At 38.0% G+C, this 26,372-nt stretch overlaps 1 long non-coding RNA gene across 1 annotated transcript; it reads right to left on the bottom strand.

Annotated features, from left to right (window-relative positions):
• Positions 1-15,365: 15,365 nt before the first annotated feature.
• LOC145112219 (uncharacterized) lies at positions 15,366-16,408 on the bottom strand. The gene is made up of 2 exons (XR_013710470.1): positions 15,784-16,408; positions 15,366-15,630 (listed from the first exon to the last, which is right to left on the bottom strand). It is a non-coding gene; the product is annotated as an uncharacterized LOC145112219 (long non-coding RNA).
• Positions 16,409-26,372: the final 9,964 nt, after the last annotated feature.

Raw genomic sequence — 26,372 nt, 5'->3', positions numbered from 1 at the left:
TATCAGGGAACATCCTGTGAAGGTCCTTTCGGATGTAGATAAGCTAAAACGTTCCTTGGTTAAATGGTCGTCATCGTTAGCAGAAACGTTCAGATGATGGCAAAAATCAAGGCAAAGCTAACCATAGACACATTCCGAGCTACTCGATCTATGCTTCCACCAATCCCTGCTCTGAGGATCGTTCAAATCGAAGAAGGCTTTCCAAACCAAAAACCTGATTATCTCCCTGAAGAGCCTCTGTCTCCTCCTCCACCAGAATTCATCATCACCGAATTCGGTCAACAAACCATCTCTGTCTTGAATGCACCTCCACAAGACAAGGGAAAGAAGAGTGCTACTGAATCATACAGCCCAGTGAAGACGTTGAAAAAGTCTGAGGGCTGGTCTCAAGAACAAATCGATCAAGCTTTGGAAGAAAACATCAGGATTCAAGCGCTGAAAGACAATCCGAATCCGATGTTGGGCATATCTCCTCTTTTCTGAGAAGGAGTTATTCATGATATAAACTTTGTTCCCTTCATGTATTATGATCTTCCAACACAGGATGCCGATCAACTTGATCTGCCAATCTCTCCTCACGGTCACTTCTACATCAAGTACGCTCCTCTTCATCCGAATGATCATCCTCAAATAATCATCAGGATAGAGCGTGAGAGATTGAGAACCTTCTACTCCGTCAACGCACGGCCTCAAAAGGAAGTGTGGTCTCGGAAGCGGATTGCCAAGATCATTGGATACGATAACAAGGCTGAAATACAAATTGATCTTACCTGTATGATGTACATGATGGGTTTGAGCCATAAGAACTTTCCTATGTGCACATGCAAACCCTAATGCTTGGATCTAGGTTTCTCTAATTGAACATGCAATTTATCCAAGTCTTGCAAACCCTAGATCTAGTGAGTATAATTCAAATTTGATAAGACAAATCAGATCTAGATGATTACCTCTTATTGCTTGCTTGAATCTTCTTGTTCTTGGAGCTTATAGTCACAATTGTCACTCCTCTAATGGCTTACAAACACCAACTAGCAAGAGGATGATTTGGAGAGAGGATGTAGGCACAAAATCGGCTCTAGGAACTCCTTAGGGTTTCTGGTAGCCGATTTCTGTAGCCCTTGGGGTCTTTAAATACTTGAGCTGCTAGGGTTACATCCTGAAACCCTAATTGAATAACTTAGGCCCTAAGCAATCCAATGATCCTTCTAGAATAAGGCTTGGATGAATTCAAGGAGTCCATACACCTTAATTTCGTCCACCCTATATTCATAAGGATCCATAGCCTAAAACCAACTATCACACAATTGACAGTTCCAGTCCCCTTTATTTAATTAATCTCTTTTAGTCACCAAATTAATTCTCAATTAATCTATGACCAATATTAATTAAATAATATGATTATTCCATTAATATATTATTCTCATAATATATTAATAAATCATAATATCTTCTTTCTCTTCATAAATCACCCTGTCAAGTTGCTATGGTGAAGGCAACCCAAAAGGACCATGCACAACCGGGTCAAGTACTTACCAAATATAGTTACTGGCTTAGACACTAATCCAACGGTCTCCCACTTGGATAAGTCTAGTAACTACAAATGCAAGCACAATCCGATTAGCAATCGTAGCTCTCAAAGAGGCTGTCAAACTCTGATCTTATCAGTAACCTGTCCTTTAGATAAGGGATCGTATAATCCTCTGTTCTAGATATCATGTGGACAATTACATGGAACATAGTCATACTTATTGTCCATCAGTTAGTTTCTCGATCTCAGATTCATTTGACATAGAACTTAATTGAACACATCAATTCAGTCCTGACCGGGCCCGATACATAAGTCAAATCAAATCATCGAGGGGCCCTGATATTGCTTTTACCCTCTTAGGATAAAAGGAACAGATAAACTTCGACTTATATGCATTTATTATCCACTAATCAAATCATACACAACAATGCGTTTTATAACATCAAGTTACTGATGCGTTTATGCATTATCAATGCACAACCAATTAGCAAACAATAAACTATATATCTAGGTTTTAACACCATATGATATTACCGTCTTGCGATCGCTCATGATGAATTCCATGAAGCGATTCCAGCAAGCGTGGGTTTATTCCAATGCTCAAATTAAGTTCATAAGCACTCATGAACGTTGTAGTAAACCTTTGCTATGTCTAATACATTTTAGACATTTTACACACCAATTCATGACAGTCTTCATTCATATCTACTACCGACATATGAATGACTGTGGACCGTTCGAATAATTCGATCATTATCAAATAATTCAATTATTCAGGAAGTCAAAACATGCAAAATGAAACAATAGGTAAATAATTAACATAAGACAGTAACATTACTAATAAATAATACTCTTTTATTTAATCATCGAATGTTAATTACAATTTATCTATTACACGTTTCTAAACTATCTAATCTAAACTAATATCGTCCTTCAGCCCGATGCTCCTAGCGTGATGTAAGTGCTTAACCCTGCTCAGTCCCTTCGTAAGCGGATCTGTTGGGTTATCCTCTGACGATACCCTCTTAACTACGAGGAGTCCCTCTTCCACCCGATGTGGAATAAAGTGATATTTTCTGTCGATATGTCGAGATCTACCATGATCTCTCGGTTCTTTGGTCAAGGCAACCGCTCCTTCATTATCACGGAAAATCTCTATGGGCTCCTTTATGGGTGGCACAACTCCAAGGTCTCCAATGAAGTTTTTCAACCATATTGACTCCTTTGACGCTTCGCTCGCCGCTATATACTCTGATTCGCACGTTGAATCAGTTATGGTCTCCTGTTTGGAACTTTTCCAAGTCACTGCTCCTCCATTGAGGGTAAAGACCCAGCCCGACTGCGAACGGTAGTTGTCCCTGTCGGTCTGAAAACTGGCGTCACTGTACCCTCGCACCTTTAAGTCATCACTCCCACCGAAGAATAGAAACAATTCCTTGGTCCTCCGAAGGTACTTAAGAATATTCTTGACTGCGATCCAATGCGCTCTGCCAGGATTCCCTTGATATCTGCTGACCATGCTCAAAGCGAAGGCCACATCAGGGCGAGTACAAGTCATAGCATACATGATTGAGCCAACTGCGGAAGCGTAAGGTACTTGGCTCATCTCTGCTATCTCGACTTCGGTACTCGGACTTTGAGTCTTACTCAACTTGGCATTACTTTGGATTGGTAATTCCCCTTTCTTTGAATTCTCCATACTAAAACGTTTTAGTACTTTGTCCAAGTAAGTATTCTGACTAAGTCCTATTAGTCTCTTACTTCTGTTTCTCACTATCCTTATTCCCAAAATATAGGAAGCCTCTCCAAGGTCCTTCATAGCGAAGCACTTCCCGAGCCAGGACTTAACCTCCTGCAGTGTCGGGGCGTCATTTCCTATGAGCAGTATGTCGTCGACATACAATATGAGGAATCTCACTACACTCCCACTGGCTTTGACATATACACATGATTCATCCTCGCTTCGCAGAAAACCAAACTCTTTGACCTTCTCACCAAAACAAAGATTCCACCTGCGAGACGCTTGCTTAAGTCCATAAATGGACTTCTCAAGCTTACACACTCTATTGGGATGCTTTGCATTGACAAAACCCTCTGGCTGAGCCATGTAAACATCCTCAGTCAATTTCCCATGAAGGAAAGTGGTTTTGACATCCATCTGCCATATTTCATAGTCATGAAATGCAGCAATGGCCAGCATCACCCTGATAGACTTTATCTTCGCAACTGGTGAGAAGGTTTCGTCGTAGTCAACTCCAGGAGTTTGAGTGAAACCATTCGCAACCAATCGTGCCTTATAAGTGTGCACATTCCCATCCACGTCAGTCTTCTTCTTGAAGATCCACTTGCACCCGACCGTCTTACGACCTGGGACATTGTCAACTAAATTCCAAACTTGGTTGTCATACATGGACTGAATCTCGCTGTCCATAGCCTCTTTCCATTTCGCTGACTCTGGGCCTGCCATGGCTTCCTTATAGCTATTAGGTTCATCCAGATTCACTAGTGTACTATCACTAATGAATGTATCCCCTTCTATAGTAATATGAAAACCATAAAACTGGGGTGGAACACTAACCCTTTCGGAACGTCTAAGAGGTAAGGACTCGTCAATCGGTTCAACCGGAGTTTCCTCCTCGGGTTGAGCGCCAGTGTTAGGGGTTCCTTTATCGCTCGACTCTTGAAGCTCTTCAAGATCGATTTGCCTCCCACTGTCTCCTTGGCTTATGAGTTCTCGCTCTCGGAAAACCCCTCTCCTTGCAACGAAGACAACATTGTCACTCGGTCTGTAGAAGAGATATCCAAAGGATTTCTGTGGGTAGCCGATGAAAATACATCGCTCACTACGAGGTTCGAGCTTGTCGTGAGTCTCTCGTCTTACGAAAACCTCGCAACCCCAAACCTTGATATGTGCCAACGAGGGAGCCTTCCCTGTCCACATTTTGTGAGGTGTTTTGGCAACCTTCTTCGTAGGGACTAAGTTAAGGATATGGGCGGCAGTCTCTAAGGCATACCCCCAGAATGAGATAGGTAGTGAAGCACGACTCATCATGGAACGAACCATATCTAGTAAGGTTCGATTACGCCTCTCAGCCACACCATTCAATTCTGGTGTCCTAGGTGGCGTCAATTGCGAAACAATTCTGCATTCCTTGAGATAGTCGTGGAATTCAAGACTTAGGTACTCTCCACCTCGATCAGATCGAAGCATCTTGATTTTCCTGCCCAATTGATTCTCCACTTCTTGTTTAAACTCTTTGAACTTTTCAAAGGTTTCTGACTTGTGCTTGATTAAGTAGATATACCCATATCTGCTATAATTATCTGTGAAAGTCACATAGAAGCGATTTGCATCCCTTGTGGTTGATCTAAAGGGTCCACATACATCTGTATGTATGAGATCCAATAAACCCTCACCCCTCGCACAAGTGCCAGTGAAGGGTGACTTGGTAATCTTTCCAAGTAAACAAGACTCGCACACGTCATCGTCCCTAAGGTCGAATGACTCCAACACTTCATCCTTTTGAAGTTGGGCTATGCGTTTCTTGTTGACATGTCCAAGACGACAATGCCACAAGCATGCCTTATCCATACTATTGCAAGAATCCACACACAACACATCATTTCCTAAGTTATCCACAACCATCACAGTTTCATATATTCCATTACAAGGCAATGCTTCAAAATATAAAACATTATTAAGATAAGCATAAATAGAACCCTTTTCATTATCAAATGAATATCTAAAACCTTGTCTATATAAACCATGAAATGAAATGATGTTTCTTTCCATATCTGGCGAATAGGAACAATTATTCAAATCTAAATCTAATCCATTACTAAGCACTAAAAAGTATATTCCAATCTTGGTGACAGGCGACGTTCTTCTGTTTCCCATGATCAGATTCATCCTTCCATGCTCCACATCCCTATTTCATCTTAGTCCCTGCAAATCAGAACATATGTGAAAACCACATCCTGTATCAAGAACCCAAGAAGTAGCATGTGATAAACCATTAGATTTAATTGTGTAAATACCTGCAAAAGATGGCTTGATCTTCCCATCCTTGATGGCCTGCAGATATTCTGGGAAGCTTCTTTTCCAATGCCCTATCTTGTGGCAGTAGTGGCACACTGCCTCCTTAGGGTTAGAGTTGGGTTTAGCAGAACCAACTTTGGTTCCACTAGAAGAGGTGTCATCTTGGGACTTTCCCTTGTGGTGGCCCTTTGAGGGAGCCTTCCTCTTTTTACCCTTCCCTTGCCCTATTGCCAAGACAGGGGCAGCAGCTGGAGTTGGAGTTGATGCAACACATTTATCCTTGAGGTTGCTGTCAGCAGTCCTCAACAAACCCTGAAGCTTGCTCAAGGAGACCTCTTCCTTATTCATGTGGTAGGTCATGCGGAACTGGCTATAGCAGGAAGGCAATGAGTGAAGGATGATGTCAATTGCCAGCTCTTCATCGAAGTTCACATTCAACTTCAGCAGGCGATCGACATATCTCTGCATCTTTTGCATATGAGCGGTAAGGGACTCTCCATTACCCATTTTGGTAGTGATCATCGAAGTGATGATCTCATACCTTTCTTTCCTAGCGCTCTGGTGGTAGCCTTCCAGCAGATCCTGATGCATCTCATAGGGGTACTTGTCCTCATAGGACTTCTGGAGTTCTGCAGTCATAGTCGCCAGCATGATGCAATGGACTTTCGTGGCATCACACTCGTGGGCCTCATAAGTCGCGATCTCTTCAGCGGTAGCAGTGTCGATGTCAATCTCCTTTAGCTTCTCATCGAGGACATATTCTTTGTCCTCGTAGCGAGTGACCATGCGAATGTTGCGGATCCAATTACTGAAATTGGTCCCATCAAAGATCACTTTCCCACACAAGTTCATGAGTGAGAACGAACCAGAGGAGTTTGAACCAGAAGCGTTGTTGTTTGCGTTCGACATCTGAAAAGGAAAAAGAACAAAGTTGATTAGAAACGAATTTCCCCAATTAATCACCCAAATAAAAAATTAGGACTAGGAACCAACAACATTATTCACAAATTAGAAAAGGGATGTCGTAATCTAATAAGTAAATAATTTGAAGGCAAGTGAATGTCGATTCACTAATTCTCCACCATGAAAAACAAAAAAAAAAGATTAAGTTTTAAATGTATTGAAAAACTCCTAGATCTTTTGAGATTCATTGAGCTTTTCAATGGCATGTTTAAATCTTGATATGCCCCTCTAGTTTGTGACTGGGATGCCGAGGATCACAAAGCGGGTGTGAATAACCATGCAAATGTACATGGTGCCCTCATTGTTACAGTCACCTATTCGATGTGTCGGTTAGCCACACACGCTCCATCGAACTATGACAAACAATGAGTCACCCTTTGCCACCTTTGCTTAGAACCCAATTAATGTGTCGGTTAACCACACACGCTCCATTAACGTCTTAGCAAGGGTACAAAGTGTAATTTCATGGAATTGCATCAAATTCATTTTTGCCTAAAGTAACTAAGATTGGGAATTTTGTAAAAATATTTAGTTACTTTATATAGATTAATTATACTTTAAATGAGGAAAGTTTGCCCTATCCTACCCGTTCGACTAACGAGCCTCCACCAATCAAGGAAGCGGTGGGTGAGAATGGACACCCATTAAACAGCCATTTTATAGGTCATAACCTTATACCCCCCTTATAGATTGGCTTCGTGAATGAGGCCTACTAACGGTAAGACTAGCATTCAAGTTATACATATATATATATATCAATCTTATAATATTATAAGTATAAGGTTGAATTTTAAAACTTGTAAAATTCTAAGGTTTGAAATTTAAATAGTTCAAATTAAAACTTTTAATCACAAAACTTAAATTTCAAAACTTGAGGACAAGTTTTGAACTTTTCAAAACACAAAGGAACAAATAGCAAATAATATAAATTAAACAATTAATTTAATGATTATCTAAATTTGACCTAGTCAATATTACTTGCAAGATAATTCAACAATTAATTCAAATAATCAATTATTATCAAATAAGGAAATTATTATTTAAACAATTGGTAATTATCTTTTGTTTTGTTGAGGATATTGACAAAAGGATGATAAAATTTGGATTTTATTGAACAAAAACAGTTTTGGTAAGTATCCTCAAGCAAAACAGCAAGAAATCCCAAAAATCACTCTGACAGACGCTCCGAATCGCCGAGTCCCCTTATGGACTCGTCGAGTTCATCCTACTCGTCCTGTCCACAATGGGACTCGCCGAGTCTGTCAGTCAGGAGGCAGAAAAACGATTTTTCCAAAGCTTGAACAAATAAACAATGCATCAATTCAATAGAAATCAATCAAAGCACTGATACCACTAATGGGTTTGAGCCATAAGAACTTTCCTATGCGCACATACAAACCCTAATGATTGGATCTAGGTTTCTCTAATTGAACATGCAATTTATCCAAGTCTTGCAAACCCTAGATCTAGTGAGTATAATTCAAATTTGATAAGACAAATCAGATCTAGATGATTACCTCTTATTGCTTGCTTGAATCTTCTTGTTCTTGGAGCTTAGAGTCACAATTGTCACTCCTCTAATGGCTTACAAACACCAACTAACAAGAGGATGATTTGGAGAGAGGATGTAGGCACAAAATCGGCTCTAGGAACTCCTTAGGGTTTCTGGTAGCCGATTTCTGTAGCCCTTGGGGTCTTTAAATACTTGAGCTGCTAGGGTTACATCCTGAAACCCTAATTGAATAACTTAGGCCCTAAGCAATCCAATGATCCTTCTAGAATAAGGCTTGGACGAATTCAAGGAGTCCATACACCTTAATTTTGTCCACCCTATATTCATAAGGATCCATAGCCTAAAACCAACTATCACACAATTGACAGTTCCAGTCCCTTTTATTTAATTAATCTCTTTTAGTCATCAAATTAATTCTCAATTAATCTATGACCAATATTAATTAAATAATATGATTATTCCTTTAATATATTATTCTCATAATATATTAATAAATCATAATATCTTCTCTCTCTTCATAAATCACCCTGTCAAGTTGCTATGATGAAGGCAACCCAAAATGACCATGCACAACCAGGTCAAGTACTTACCAAATATAGTTACTGGCTTAGACACTAATCCAACAGTACATATATTATGTCTCTTAGAACAAAGAATTAACCATCACCATCAAGGATGCCGACTTTCCTTCAATCAACCCAAATGAAATTCTCACCATTGTTGTTCACTTCCGAGATTGCCAGTCAAGTCACTCGAGCATCAGAGTTACAATTTGATCTGCAGGTCCGACATTGAATTTGCTCACCTCTTTGGAATTGAGAACGTTTAAGCAAAAATCACTTTCGAACTGCCTGAAGCACAGATCTTGGCAGAAGGCCCCATTGAAGAACCGAAACTTGACTATGCTATCTCAAAGAGAAGACTAACCGAAAAGATTCCTTTAGAGTTCTTAACAAACATCTTGTTACGAAAAAGATCCTTTAGAAGTTCATTTTCAATGCTTCAAAAAGTGATTCTCCTGAGCATGTCAAGAAGAAATTCATCGAACATCTCAAATGGTATTTGGAAGTCTGAAGTTGGCTACAGAGTGCCTATCTCTTTGTGTTTGATGAAGCCAACTGAGGAGTTGATTGATTGCTAAGTTCAATTAGGGGAATATTGTTGATACATAAAAGTGAACCTCTAGCAACCCGAAGCTATGACATCGAATAATTTAGGTCAAAGACTGTGAACAGTCAAGTTCACAGTAAATCTTTTGGTAATTTGACTCATTGATTTTTAGTGCATCTTATGTGAAATAAATAAATTCATTTCAACTATCATAAGATACCAAATGGTATCTTACTTCCAAATATGTAATTTGGTAAAAAAATAACAGCTCAAACTACAACCTTAGGGATGCGTCTGAAAAACTGAAATTTCATATTAAGTCGTTGTGATAAAAACAAACACTCTAGCCTCGTAGTACACGTTTGCATGATTCCGAAAATATAAAAAAACGTCCAAAACGGAGTTCGTATGCAAAAGATACGACCGTTTTAAGAATCCAAAACCAGGATAATACTGATTTTCTTAAAATCGCTAAAACCGTCGAGGGACTTGCACACCTCAAATGGAAATTTCGAATGCTTTTTTGGACTCAAACTATAGCCTAATATTTAATTTCATATTTGAAATATTTTTGATAAAAATATTTATAAAAGTAAAAAATCAGACGTTTTCATCTTAATTAAATGCGAAACTTTAAACGTAATTTCACGGAGATCAGTATAACAAAATTCAATTATGTCTGCATTTTTGGAATCACCACGACCTGAACATTAAGCATACACTTTTAGAAAAATTATATGAATCGATAAGAGGGCACAAGAATTGTACATGACGATAAATAAATATACAAAATGTATTGTAGTTATTATTGTGAAAAATGTTTATAAGTTGTATAATGACATGGCCACTATATATGTATATATATTTTTGGTGTCGTATGCTACTTCAAAAGATCCAAATTACTCGTGTAATCACAATGTCTATATGTTATATGGCAATTTAGACACTTATTATATACAAATCTCAAATTCTTTATATATAAAAGGGAATTGTTTATAGTCATATATATATATATATATATATATATATATATATATATATATATATATATATATATATATATTTACTAGGTGTGAAACCCATGTACGACACGGGTTAATTTAAAAAAGTTAAATATTAAGATGTAAATATTAAACATTTTTTAAAGTAAATTTTAAATAAATACAAACAAAATTATGAATAAGTAACTAATTCAATCTATATCATTAAAAATAACTATTGACATATTTTAAATAATTATGATGAATATCAATGTGTAAACATTAAGACTTTTTTTAAGTAAAATTTCAAAATCAATGTGTAAACATATTGTAAATAATTGTTGTGAATCACAAAGTTTCAAAGACCTCTTTGAATACAACATTAGATGTCATATTTTTAAGTTTACCGTTATTGTGTAAAATTAATATTTTTAATTCATCTCTTAGCTATCGACAATACAACATATAATTTTTTTCAATGAACTATAAATGAACATTGGCTATCTCAAAAATAACCCTACCTTCAATAGCGTCTGTCTTTTGACTATTGTTTATTGTCATCACAGAACATACTGTAAATATAATTTGTGTTCATTGAAATTTTAAACAAAACCTTTTATCTGAATAACGATAATAGTTCACAACCATACATTTTCCAAATTACATGGCATCAATGCCTCTTTGTCTTAATGTAGATTCATGAATAATAATAGTAATAACATTTGTTTCGGGGGCGATTAATACATTGTTTTTGTTAATAGTTCACAACTATACACTTTCCAAATCACATGGAATCTAATAGTTTATTAATTTTTTAATGGAATTTAATATAATGTTATTAGTTTTCTTTTAGCGGCTGTTCACGAATGTAGGAGGGGTTGAAATTGTTTCTTTTCGGAAAATAATTTCATTTACCCCATTAGTTTCCTCTTCAAATACAAATCATTAATATTTCAAGAAAACTTATGATCTAGTATCAATTAATACAAAATAATAGTCCACATGCATGGACATTTTTATACAATTTGAGTTTTTTCCAAGACAATTTTTTGAATTATAATAAAATTAATATAAATAATTTTGAATGTACAGTATTACATGAGTTAAATAAAATAGTAATCATAGCGTCGTATATATCAAGTGTGTGTATGTTAGTGGTTGTGACTATGTGTGACTGACTCTTTTTGGTCCTTATTTAAAAGTATTAGAACACTTTGTCCTTGACGTTAACACCCATAAAGATGGGTCCTAAGTGCATGTGCAATCACAATTTTCCTATCCATTTAATATATAATTATAAAATGTCTATTATGCCTAAATTACATACAATCATCACACAACACACATCACAGACGCATACATACAACACAGACACACACAAAGAAATGTAAAATACAAGAAATAACAATACTTTTAAAAATAATAGTATGTTGCTATTTTTCGTCATCAAAATGTAATTTTTGTGCATATTATCTACCATATTATAGTATATTACTTTGTTGCTTTTCTTATATCGATGAAAATAACCTTTTATTTCGATGACATATTTTACTTAATAAAACCAGATGCTCTAAGTGGCAAAAAAACAACATTTGCTTTTGTAGTAGATGCAAAACTCAAACAACAGAATATTTACTATGACTAATTCCCAAATAAAAGTTACACAATCATAGAACTTCAAGTGTATAGAGCTTTGAAATGGAGCTAAAATACTGGAAACTTTTACAAAATCAAATGTAAAGAAGGCTACAAAGCTAAGGGGACAAATTAACCAGATCCATTCATTTAACTCCAAGCCCAAGGTGTTGCTCTGTATTTTTATCGAAATTACCAACAAACCACCAAGAATGAATCGTTAGTATCTACTTCTGAAGCTGTTACACACCACTCACGGAAGGAAGGACCAACACTACCAACCATAGTGAAACTTGATCAACAATAATTCCATTGGGTCAAAAAATGCTAAAATTTCAGATTTTTTGGTAAAAACTGCAAAAAATAGCAACATACTCACAATTGGAAATTTTTTGCCCAAAACCAAATAGTTAATTTTCTACCAAAATTCACATTTTAATAAAAGAAATATATTTTCCATTCTTAAATGGTTTGTTTATTTTAGAATATTTATTACTACATTAAATATGATTTTATATGGATTTATTTGATGTTTTTTATTTATATTTTTTTGACCCACTATCATCTTACCTTCTGACATTGAAGGTAATTGTAATAACCCATATCTCATGCCTAGCCTTTCAATCTCCGGGATTTTCCGTCTGATCATGCAAAAAAGTAAAATACAAAGCAAATAAACTTATCATTATCTGAATCGGGGAGAGGAACTTTTTGTTCCATCCCGAAAGGCAGGATAGGGACTCACTCTTGATCTATAATTTGCGCAAAAGACGTAAATGTCCCTCATCTCATAAAAAACAACCCTAAAAAGCTTTTCCATTATAACAAATGCAACCTATATAAATTACAATTTAAGCCTAACTCACCAGGTTATTGTCCTAACTTTTTGTCTTGTTTTTCATTTCTTTTATAGATACCTCAGAAGGGACATAACATGCATTTTGTATCTCAACCAAAAATGGCATACATGACCCCAACATCTTCACATGGAAAGTAAAACTTTTATGATCACAATACATTTAATGGATAAAAAGTCTAAAACTTTACAAGAGTAAAGAATGTAATCATACATCTATATACTCTCTCCCAGCAGCATGAAACTTATAATCATCACTTTTATACATGGAAAGGATGTTGCCAAAAGTAAGTCCTACAAAATCAGCCAATTTTTTCATAATTTAAAATTTAAAAAAATGACTTGTTTGGTAGATAACGGCTTGAAAGTCTAAAAATGAGCTTAAAGATGATGCTTATTACCCGTGCAAATGAGATAGCCACTACCAATGGTAAGGACCAAACGAATGTCTAGTAAATTGTTTTGAATTATCTAAATTTCTCTTCATTAATATTTGTGTTTATCTATAGTGCTTTCATCTAATGTCATTATTGAGGAGAAACCCGAACGAAAATGAACTTTACTTGGAGAAAACATCAGTAATGAATTAGGACCCACCTATTATTATCATATCAATTCATATCTATATGTAAAGGAGAATCTAGCATACCTTTCTTATCCATGAAACCTTGTGCTTGTTATAGATTGTCCTCACCTTCGTCCATACTACACATAAACAACATAAGATAATAACATAGTAACATACCGATTAAACTGATATATTTGGTTCAAGCATTTAATCAAACACGTTGTATGCACAAAATACAAAACTGATAAGCTCAACGGAAGAAAAGTGCATATGGAGATGGAAAAGTGCAACCAAGTCTACATGATTTGGTACAAAAGAAACAATTATGGGATACAAAATTAAGGATTCCATCAAGAAGTAACAGAGATGGCGGTATGTTCATGAAATCGACCAAAAATGAGCAGTTGTACAAACTGAGCAATGTTTATGAATAACTTACGATTAGAAGATCCTTATTGACTTTATGGAAAATCTCTTTATCCTTCTTGGTTTCAATAAGATCTTTATTCAAAAGGCCATTAAAACCCATCTTTCATTTTCCTAATGTATGCAGGGAAAAATTAAATCCAACTCATACCAAAAACCCACAACTGAATGTCAATCGCGACTCCAATGTTAAATTGATTTTTAGAGAAATCGGACTTACCAGGCTATGACGAAGACGACAACCATTCGAGGAATGTGAAGCAAAAGTAATCGACGGGGCAGAAGTTCCTTTCAAAATGCCAATCGCGACTCCAAAACCAATTACAGAAAAGAAATTACACCCAAGTCGATTGTAGCTTAGTTCAAATCCGAAAATCAAAGGCTAATTACCTAGATGTAGCGTTTTGAACACCCGTTTCTTGCAACGAACCATTGGTGGAGAGGGAAGAGGATTAGGGTTTAAGAGAGAATCTTCAAACGTTAATGCATAACTATTAAAGACGAAGCAGGAGGGCATTTAGGGAAATTCACTTTTGGTATTTTGAGCGGGATAAATCGATTGGGAGGGGGCTAATTGAATGCCACTTGGCAAAATTGCTCTTATTTATTAGATTAGAGGATATAAGTTTGGTTTATTCTATTCTAACTAATTATTGTGTAGATGTAGGAGTGATTGTGGGCCAATCATTTTACTTATTTTAAGAAAGTGATTAATACATATTATTAAATTAAAGATAATAAAAAAATACCATGTATTTTCACTATAAGGGTATTTTAGACAATTGAGATCAATTTAAAAAAAGGAAATTTCCATATTTTTAGGGATAATTAATTCTCTTGATTTTAAATTTCTGATTTTTTTAATTAATACAATTTTAACTATAACATAATTTTTAATTTTTAATTAAACCGATTTTATTCTGTGGGCCAATCATTTTACTTAATTAATTCTTTTGCCATGTGTCACTCTAATACACATCCTAATTAATATTATGTCATTTGTCACTCATTTTATTGCTTCTCAATTTTAAATTTCCCGCCAATAAATCAGCAATAAATGTGGCTCAAGAAATCATGATATAATCCCATAAAATCAGCATTTCGTTTTCAAAATGCTAAAAATAAACAACTATCGAAAACCTAATCAAGTTATATATTTTAAATGATTAGATGTACAAATTATGTAAAAAAAATATTTGTTGTAGGGCTGCAAACGAGCCGAGCCGAGCTCGAGCCTGACCAGGCTCGGGCTCGGCTCGTTTAAATATTTATAGGCTCGAGCTCTAGCTCGGCTCGTTTTGTGTCTTGTGGTACAAAGCTCGAGATCGGCTCGTTAAGAATTGTACGGGCTCGGGCTCGGTTTGGGCTCGGCTCGTATACGGTATACTCTAATTTCCTAAAATGGTATTTATTAAATTATTATTTATTTTAATATATAAAAATAAAAATAATTTTTTATTTTATATGTGTGGGCTCGTTTAGGGTCGCGAGCCTAATCGAGCCAAGTAACAGAGGCTCGAGCTCGAGCTCGTTTAATAAACAAGCCTATTCGGCTCGGACTCGTTTAAAATCGATCTCAAGTCGAGATTTTAACGATTCGATCTCGAGTAGCTCACGAATAGTTTGACTCGTTTGCACCCCTATTTGTTTGCATGATTAATGATTGTTATTCTTATAGTCTCTATAATGTTTTATTAATGTCAATCTACCATGTAGTACAAGGGTTATCACCTACTACATCAATAAATACCCAACTTCAATCAAATACGTACCCATTGAATCAAATGTACAAATCAATACACAAATTATACACATAATACATAAACTCATCAAAAATCAAATCAATTAAAAAGTAAAATATAACAGCTAAATTATAGATTACTTCCAAGTTTCACCTTGACCAAAATCACTCTCAAAAACTTCTGCTTCTCCTGTTGGTCCTTCCATGGCAGCCACTTTACCTCTTGTTTGTGAGATATGGCTGATCAAGAAACAAGCACCCATTCGATTCACTGTAAAACATCAACACCCAAATATCCACTCATTCATCAGTTTCTATCAAAGCAAAGAAGGAAAAAGGAATTTTCGTTATTCTTCTTTTCCTTTCTATCAACTTCTGTTAAAATCAAATAAATTTTTTTTAAAAAAAAGGAGAAAAGAAGAACCGGAAGCAACAGGGGACTGCTCCGATCATCGAAGCCTCGCACTTCTCCAGTCGGGCAAACTCCACCGAACCTTTCTCCTGGCCTCCTTCCCCTTCGCACCTCAAGGCTGGAGTAGAAGAAGAACCGTTTCACTGCTACGTTCCTTGTCTTTCCTTCGGTCCAACCCAGCTCCGGAGGTGCTGATTCCTCGCTTGACTTCGGTCGGCTACAAGATGCACGAACCAGGGAGTCACCGGAGATCGGCCATCCCCTCCAACATCGATTTGCAGCCGCACGTACCTTCATTCACTCGCGGTTGCTCAATCACCCTCGCCAAAACTGCTGCAGACAATAGCCACACCGAGCCACCCTATTGCTTTCGTTTCCTTCTCCTTCATCCGCCCAATCTGAGCGTCGGCGACGCTCCTCCGATGCGTCACTGTCCCGTCGATTCTTCCATTTTGCTGCTTCGATCCAACACCACCACAGAACCACCCTACCCTTCCCCAATTGAGTTTGCCGTCGATCGGACCAGAAGTAGGAAGAAGACGCCGACGACGGCCTCTGTCGACATCCACCCTATCGAATTGTTGAATCACGATCGGGCCACCTCTCCTTTGTTCGTGTCTCTTCCATTCGACATTCCTTGACCGATTGAAAGAAACACGGGGTCTTAAAAGCCCTAAATCATTTTAATTATGAAATGACTAAAATGCCCCCAATGTTAAACTCTTTATTCAAAATCAGTCCAAACCCAAATATTGATTACATTTATCTACAACAACCCTTCATTTGGTATTTTTTTTTACCAAAATAGTCCTAACCATTTAATTAAATTACCAAAAAGCCCCTATACTTTAGCGAAGTTACAAATCAGTCCCCAATAGTTCAATTTTGTTATGAAATGATCACGAGAGTATTTCAAAGTCCAAGAATTGTAGATTTACAGTTCCTCACGTCAAGAACCTCAAAGAAACCGAATTCGAACGACTGGAACTCACGCTTCAAGGGTGAGTGCTTACGGCCCCTTTTTTTATATTTTAAATTATTTCGCCGGGGGGGGGGGGGGGGGGGGGATATATGTGCCTATATACTTCATTTATACAAACAAATTTCCTTCTCATGCAAAAATAAATAAATCTTGTTTATAAAAATGTTATTTAACAATGTAACATACTGTTACAAATAAAGTAGTATAAACTTTGCGTATACGTATTATGGTTATTTTATCGTGAAATAATTAGTTCACACAACAAATGCTACATGATACAAAAATATATGATTTTTATGTGACATTGTATATTATAAGAAACACATTATAAAAGTTTGTAGTATTTCAAGGATTCAAGTTATTAACATTCATGTATATTTATATGTTAAATGCATAAAGTTTATACATGTACATATGTTCATTACTTTGAAACATACATCTTTATAAAAGCGGGTACATTACACTTTTACATACATACCAAACATACTCAATTTTTATAAACTTTATACAATGAAATTCATTATGCCTAGTGGCTTAATCACAATTAAGTTACGGCTGAGAGCAATTCAAAAACTTTTTAGTTAAGGGTTTTTTAGTGAGACGTTATTCATTAGATGAGTCTAAATACTTAGGATACTCACACTACTATAACCGTTAATCTTCAGAGCGAGATACATATGTATAGATCGATACGGGGTTGACATCCCTATCTGCGGTTGCTAGCTACAACCTCGACTGATCAATCGAAGCAGGCGATAGGTGTCTACAATTGTTACTACAACGTCCAATGAAGCATTGTAGGGGGTACACGCAGTCGCATTATAGGACTCACTATTAACATTAACTAGAATATATATATATATATATATATATATATATATATATATATATATATATATATATATATATATATATATATATATATATATATATATATATATATCACTACAACCATGGGCTTTGTTGCTTTCAAAACTATTTTAAATATGGAATTACTTATGTAAAAGTACAGTTTGGTTTTCAAGGATTCAAAGATTCTTTACAAACACGGTTTTTAAGTATGGATTTACTTATACAAATATACATTTTGGCTTTTAAAGACTCATTTCAAACACCGTTCTAACTATTGTTATACATACAGATAAAATACTTTTTAGACTTATTAAAAGTGTTATTGCTGATAGCAGAAAATCTACAACACTCACCAACCTCGTGTTGACCCTCAAAACTACATTTATTCTTAGAAAAACACTAAACAGACATTCAAAACGGATTGGATTACAGGTGACCTAGTTTACTTGTTGTTTTATTATACGCCTATATGTTAAGGCAATTCATGTATTATTATTATTTGTAAAAACCTTTTATTCAAATATCGAGATGGAACATGAATGCTATATTGTTTATTGTCGTACTTGTGCTATATTTTAGTTTACCTATGATCCATGAGCTTATTCGCACAACCCGACGTGTTCCGCTGCCTCGTCCGGGGGTATGACAGATTGGTATCAGAGCTAAATTGGCTATAGAGAACTCGTATCCTCGAAAGAGGAATACAAATATAGCAACTAGCTTCTAATAAAAGTATTATTAATATTAATTACACTACTTCTTGGCTACTTACAGTACGGGGAATCTGGTTTGAAGGGCCGCATATGGTTGTTGAATTTCAAAATGGCTTAATTGCTAAAATGGTCCTGCCCTCCGGTGTTTCCTGTCTGACCCTCGTCTATACTTGGTAGTATTGGAGTACAAAAAAAATTTAATAATACTGCAAACCCCACAAACAATAATATATAAGAGTTATATATACTCTGACCCACGATGAGAACTCTCATTAAAATTCTAGCATACCTCGAACTAAAACTACCAAATCAACCATTTATGTCAAACGCCTCAACTAAGGTTAGTACCGTACATAAGCCATACCATAAATAAACCTAGAACGTACGCCTATGTTATTTATGGTCGAGTCGGTGCACAACCAACCTTGAGCAAGGAGTTTGACTGACTACAATGGTTGAAAGTTTTAGAGATTGAAGGATGTTCTCAAGATTCGCTACAGAAACCTAGTACCTTAGAAACCTTATATCAACCCCAAAACAACATATACATTTTTTAAAATACTTAAAAATCTAGGATGACATTCAGATTTTCCTAGTTCGCCTAAACCCGAGGAAGAACAAAAAACCAATAGCTCTGCTACCATCGTAGCAGGGAAACCCATATTTCCTAATAGATCGTTCAGTAGTCTCCAAACTTTTCTCTAACATTTGAAATCGGTAAGATTTCAATTCTCTCTATATTGTTTGAAATCGGTAGGATTTTAATTCACTCTCTATGATTAGGAAATCTTTAGGATTTCTTGAATCGATCACTCTCTATAAATTGGAACCTTACCACGAAAGGATTGGAGGTAACTGCTTACACCTCCCGATTTAACGACCTCGCAAAACCTTTTCCTAGGAATGGTGAACCCGGAATACAAAATACCGAAAGCTAAATCAGGGGATTAGCTTCACTATTTCAAGTTCTGGTTACTGCATCCAGACCCACTACCTTTGACAGTGCTAAGCAATTAACCTATTAATTGACTAAACAAAATATCCGTCAGAGTACCATGTGTCACACCCCCAAAACCTATGAACAGCGGAAACGTTCTGGGTGGAGGACGTCATGTACAGTATCACAACAATGCAAGTAGTAAACAAGCAACAACATCATCCATTGCATTAATAATATAATTTCATACAAGTGTGTTCTGTCAAGTTTTAAAGACACCAAAACAATATACATCAAAAATATAAGATGAGTCTGGAACGAGCTCCATCTTCTCAAAACCTGGCTCCGGTACCTGTCTACTGGTGACCTGAGAATACAAGTTATTTTGAAAGAGTTTATCAGCTTTAAAGCTGGTGTGATCATAAGTATATTAGTGTCTGTGTTTGTATGAAAGCATTTGTAAGATGTTTTGTAAAATGTACTGTATATGTTTGTAAAAAGTTTGTATTTGTTTGAACTCTCCTAGAAAACCCTATGTTTCCTACTAAAAGTAGCCTTCTACCAAGGCATCTAGTGTCTGTGTGTGTATCTCTTGTAATAGTGTGTATTTTCCCAAATCCGACTATCATTAACCAAAAATATAGTTTTTACGTCATTGTTTATTGTGTGAATAACACAAAGTAAAATGTAAGGGAAAATGTTATAGTACTGTAGTGTTGTATTAAGTAACTACTGCTATACTAACTACCTTAAGCCAAATGTAAAATTTTAAGGTAACATGTGATCGGCCTGTATCTTGCTACCAACTCAATAGTAAAACGACAATGTAAGATGCCGTAAAAATGACGTTTGGCACCCGTAGACTTGCAAGTCCCACTGTAGCGAGCAGCAAGGTGTAGGATAGTCAATCCAGTATAGATCTATACACAAACTCATACGCTCCCCAATTAAGGAGATTCTGATACAAAAACAGTCATGGCAGGTAGTGACATGCCCTGTTTAATGGCTCACATAAATGTATTAATGTAAATGTTATGTGATTTGTGTGCTAGTTGTATTGTGTTCTTTCTCTGTTTAGCCTGTATGTTTTGTTTCTCATCATAGTATGTATTGACTCATGTATGAACTGACTCATTGTATGTTTCATTGTTCTAGTAATAGTATCTTCCTAAACTACCCCTATGGTAGCTTACTAGCAATGTATGAACATGTTTGTATACCCTTGCTACCCAAGGGCATGTAACTGAATGAAAGAAATAACATTTTATATCCATATACATATACATAATATATAACTAGGATTCAAACGACCTTCGGACAACTAACCTTGATACCCTAAGTCCACAACCAAACAAGGAACAGGAAGTAAGGTAGGCTAGCAGTCCTAAGTCCTTTCAATCCTACTTATATAACTATATCTATATAGATACACAGAATATAAGTTTAAAAGAGTTTAAGTAAAAGTATTTGATAAGTAAAAGAGTTTGTAAAGTAGTTTGAGGTAAAACAGTTTGATAAACAGTTTGAAAGTAAGAAAACCATTTGTTTGGTAGTTATTAATCATAGGTGATTGATATAATAACTATAGTTGTTCAACTTGTATCCCCCCCCCCCCCCCCATAAAAGCATTTAAAAACATTTAAAAGGTTAATTAAGGGGGTATGAACTCACCTGTAGTGAGAGGTTTGGATGAACTGAAGAGATAGGATTGCTAGGTGTCAAGTAAAGACTTGTACACACAGTGATCCTATTTAACATATAAATGCACATATATGTATTCAATTAGTCTTTAAACAACTAATTTATAAAGTTAAGACATCCTAAGACAAGTTAAACACTTTATATAAGTGTTATAAGTCCCAAGGATTGCATCTAAGTGTTGTAGGACCAAGCTATGGGGTTTAGGGTTCAAGGGAACCCCTTTCATGAGTTTACGGTTTCTTGACCATAAGCACATGAGTTTACGGTCGTAAACCCATGAGTTTACGGCCGTAAACTCACACCCTTTTGACCATTTGTTGTTTTGAAGGTTTCTAAGTCCTTAGTAGTGTTTCCATTTGAAGTATAAGTCTATGGAAGAAGTTAGGGCACCATTTCACTCCTAAAAGGAGTTTACGGCCCTAAGACCGTTTCCCTTTGGGTTTACGGTCGTAAACCCCTATGGATGATGGTATTTTGATGTTTACAAGTCCTAAACACATTAAGGTATAAGTCTAGACTAGTTTCCAAGGCTAAGGAAGGGACTAGGGTCACTTTGGCCCCTTAAGAAGGGTTTACGGTCCAAGGCGTTCTTGGACCGTAAACACCTTTGATCTTGGTGTTTCCTTGTGTTTTCTTGATGTAAAGATGTGTAGCAAGCTTAAACATACTCTAGGATAGAAGTACTTACAATATAGAAGCTTGAAATGAGCCAAAAGTCCAAGAACACTAGTGTGTGTTCTTGGTGTTCTTGGTGAAACTTGAAGATCAAGCCTTTTGGACTAATTTTTCGGATAGAAGTGTGTTAAAACACTAGATTAAGTGATATACTAACTCAAAAGGGCTAGAAACACTTACTAGATTGAAGATCTTGAATAAAACTTGGATGATACTTGAGAGAGTTTGATATTTGTTCTTGAAAAAGTGGAAAAGTGTTAAAAATGGCTAAGTGCCACTTATATACCCCTTTCCCTTAGGGTTTACGGCCGTAAACACCAAGTTTAGGCCGTAAACTCTAAACTTTTGATGTGTCGGGACTTTATTGTTGCACAATAAACCCTAGGGCATCCTCTCTCCTGATCTCTCCTAAAGTATTAATCCTAAAATACTCAAACTTATTCCAAAAAGTCTGAAAATTTAACAGTAACTGTTTTGACTTCTATTGACTTGACATGTTGTACAGAATAGAAATTTCGGGTTGTCACATCATCCCCTCCTTAGAAGGAATTTCGTCCCGAAATTAGAATTTAAGCAAATAAGTAGTTACAGATAACTAAGTAAAAAGACGAGGATATTTCAGTTTCATCTGATCCTCTCGCTCCCAGGTGAATTCAGGTCCTCGCTTGGCGTTCCAGCGAACCTTCACTATCGGGATGCGGCTTTGTTTCGTTTGCTTGACCTCCCGGTCCATGATCTCTACTGGTTCTTCCACGAAGTTGAGGCTCTCGTTGATCTCGATCTCGTCGAGTGGGATTACAAGAGTCTCGTCGGACAGACACTTTTTCAAGTTCGAGACGTGGAAGGTAGAATGTACGTTACTGAGTTCGCTCGGTAAGTTAAGTTTGTAAGCTACAGGGCCGATTCTGGCAAGAATCTCGAAAGGCCCAATGTACCTTGGATTTAGCTTTCCACGCTTTCCGAAGCGTATTAACCCTTCCAGGGTGAGACCTTTAATAGAACACGGTCGCCCACCTGGAATTCCAACAGTTTCCTTCGTTTATCAGCGTAGCTTTTCTGTCGGTCTCTGGAGGCTTTCAATCGTTCACGAATCTGAACGATCTTCTCCGTCGTTTCTTGAATGATTTCCGGACCTGTGAGAGTGCTTTCAGGAACTCGTCCCTTAGCTAACTGGGTCTCACCCACCTCGGCCCAGCACAGAGGGGATCTGCACTTGCGGCCGTAGAGGGCCTCGAATGGAGCAGCCTTTATGCTTATGTGATAACTGTTGTTGTAGGAAAATTCGACAAGGGGTAAATGAGTATCCCATGCTTTCCCAAAGTCAATCACACAGGCTCGTAACATGTCCTCCAAGGTTTGGATAGTCCTCTCACTTTGCCCGTCTGTCTGCGGATGGTAGGCTGTACTCATATCCAGCCTAGTTCCTAGGGAATTTTGTAGCGACTGCCAGAACCTAGAAGTGAACCTACTATCTCTGTCCGAGATAATGGATATAGGAACACCGTGCAGTCGTACAATCTCTCTAATGTAAGTTCTTGTAAGCTTCTCCATCTTGTCTGTCTCTTTGATAGGCAGGAAGTGCGCGGACTTGGTCAATCTGTCGACGATGACCCATATGGTATCAAGTCCACCCGTTGTCTTGGGCAACTTGGTTATGAAATCCATAGTGATCCGCTCCCACTTCCATTCTGGGATCTCAGGCTGTTGAAGAAGACCTGAGGGTTTCTGGTACTCGACCTTGACCTTTGCGCAAGTAAGGCATTTACTTACGAAGGTAGCAATCTCTGCTTTCATGTTAGGCCACCAGTATAACTTTTTAAGATCCAGATACATCTTATCTGAACCTGGGTGGACGGAATAACGAGTGTTGTGCGCCTCGTTCATGACCAAGTCTCTGAAACCACCAAGTTTCGGGGTCCAGATCCGATCCATGAGATAATAGGATCCGCCACCTTTGACTTCCAAGTTCTTATCCATCCCTCGAAGGGATTCACTGTTCACATTTTCAGGTTTCAAAGCGTCGAGCTGTGCTGCCTGTATTTGTGTGGATAAGTGTGAATGGATAGTCATAGTCAATGATTTGACTCTACGACCAGAATATTCTTTCCGACTTAGGGCGTCAGCTACTACATTGGCCTTGCCGGGATGATAACGAATTTCGCCTTCGTAGTCACTGAGTAGTTCGACCCACCGTCGTTGCCTCATGTTGAGCTCCTTCTGGTCGAATATATGCTGCAGGCTCTTGTGGTCTGTAAAGATTATGCTCTTCGTACCGTACAGGTAGTGTCTCCAGATCTTCAAAGCAAAAACAACTGCTCCTAGTTCAAGATCGTGGGTCGTGTAGTTGACTTCATGTGTCTTCAGCTGTCTCGACGCATAGGCGATGACCTTACCTCGCTGCATCAGAACACATCCGAGACCTTGGTTCGATGCATCACAATAGACAACGAAGTCTTCTATCCCTTCGGGGAGGGATAGTATTGGTGCGGTGCACAAGGCTCGTTTGAGCGTTTGGAACGCTCTCTCCTGCTTTTCTTCCCAGTCAAAGGGTACGCCCTTCTGGGTAAGCTTTGTAAGAGGCTTTGCAATGCGGGAGAAGTTCTGAATGAACCTGCGATAGTAGCCAGCGAGGCCTAGAAATTGACGAATTTCTGTAGGCGTCTTCGGTGCTGACCAGCTCTCAATGGCTTTGATTTTGGATGGGTCCACGTGGATTCCCTCTTCGCTAACCACGTGCCCTAAGAATTCGACTCGTCGGATCCAAAATTCGCATTTCGAGAACTTCGCATAAAGCTTCTCCGCGCGCAGGGTTTCTAAGACTAATCGCAGATGTTGGCTATGCTCCTCCTTACTTCGAGAGTAGATAAGTATGTCATCGATGAAGACGATGACGAACTGATCCAAGTAAGGACGACACACCCTATTCATTAAATCCATGAGTATTGCGGGTACGTTTGTTAATCCGAATGGCATCACTACGAATTCGTAGTGCCCATAACGAGTTCGGAAGGCGTCTTCGGAACATCCTCCTCTAGCACTCGTAGTTAGTGATATCTGGATCTTAAGTCGATTTTGGAAAAGAAATTCGCCCCTTGAAGTTGATCGAATAAATCGTCGATCCGAGGCAAAGGATAACGATTTTTGACGGTCAGTTTGTTGAGCTCCCTGTAGTCGATGCACATACGAAATGATCCGTCTTTCTTCTTGAGGAACAAGACTGGAGCTCCCCAGGGTGAGAAGCTCGGTCTTATAAAGCCTTTGTTGAGCAGCTCGTTAAGTTGACAGGATAGTTCTTGCATCTCTGCAGGTGCTAGACGATAAGGCGATTTGGCTACGGGAGTATCCCCTGGAACTAAGTCGATTCTGAACTCGACTTGTCGTTGCGGAGGTAATCCTGGTAGCTCTTCTGGAAAGATGTCGGGAAAGTCGCGTACTACTGGAATGTTCTGAATAGGTTTCGTTTCTTGGTTCACATCGACCACATGAGCAAGGAATGCGCGACATTCCTTTCGGAAGAATTTCTGAGCTTGAATGCTCGAGATAATACGAAGGTTTGTGTCGGGTTTGTCGCCATATACTACTAGGGTTTCGCCAGACGAAAGATTAAGGCGGACAGCCTTTTCGTAACACATGATGTTGGCACGAAGAAAACTCAACCAATCCATGCCGATGATGACGTCGAAACTTTTAATTGAGACCGGCATGAGATCGATCGAGAATGAATGGCTATCTAAGGTTAAGGTACACCCTATGAATATGCAGGTAGTGCTCTCTGTCTTCCCATTAGCCATTTCTACTGTGAACGGTTCTTTGAGTGCTCGTGATTTTTGCTTAAGTAAATGAGCAAATTTTTGGTTCACGAAGCTCCTCTCCGCTCCACTATCAAATAGTATACAAGCATAAGAGTTGTCGAGGAGAAACGTACCAGTGACCACTGTTGGGTCGGCAACCGCCTCCTCATGACCTATAGCCAGAACTCTTCCTACTCCACCGGCAGTCCCTGCCTTGGGGCAGTTCCTTTTGTAGTGGCCCACATCGCCACAATTGTAGCAAGCTTGGCCCACTCCAGCGTCGGGGACTTGGGTGATTGGCCTCACCGGAGATTTGCAGAAACGGGCTGTGTGCCCCTTCCTGTTGCAGTTTACACACTGCATTTCCCGGCAGGCTCCCACATGGTGGTAGTTACACTTGTTGCATAGCGGCAAACTTCCAGAATACTGCTTTAATGGAGCAGCAGCAGTGGCAGGTGTTGTCGCACTATGAACTGCCACGATCTGCTGTTTCTTGGCAGCCTTCTTCTTTTTCTTGTCATCCCAGAATTTCCGCTTGGACTCTGCAGTTCTGGCGGTTTCTGAGATGGCCACGGTGGTTGTTGCAGCCGGGGTACGGACCCCGTGGTCAATTAGCTGCTGTGCCAATCGCTTGGCACTATCAAATGTAGTGGGGCGTGATGACAATACATTTCCCTGGTATGGTGGCACCAGCCCCCATATATATCTCTCGATCTTCTTTCCCTCTGTATGAATCATGTTGGGACAGAGGGCCACCAGTTCATAGAACCTGGCGGTATATGCGACGATGTCGGAGCCCTTCATGGTTAGGCGCCAAAGTTCTTCCTCCAGCTTTTGGATCTCGCCTCTCGGGCAGTACTCCTCAATCATGAGGTCTTTCATGGTGCCCCAGCCCATATCATTTGCCACCACTAGAGATAGTGACTTAACATGGCTATTCCACCATGTTA

The sequence above is a fragment of the Lactuca virosa genome, chromosome 5 (genome assembly GCF_052849685.1).
Source record: "Lactuca virosa cultivar CGN04683 chromosome 5, Lactuca_virosa_CGN04683_v6, whole genome shotgun sequence".
Classification (NCBI taxonomy): domain Eukaryota; kingdom Viridiplantae; phylum Streptophyta; class Magnoliopsida; order Asterales; family Asteraceae; genus Lactuca; species Lactuca virosa.
This window is presented reverse-complemented; position numbering and strand designations above follow the sequence as displayed.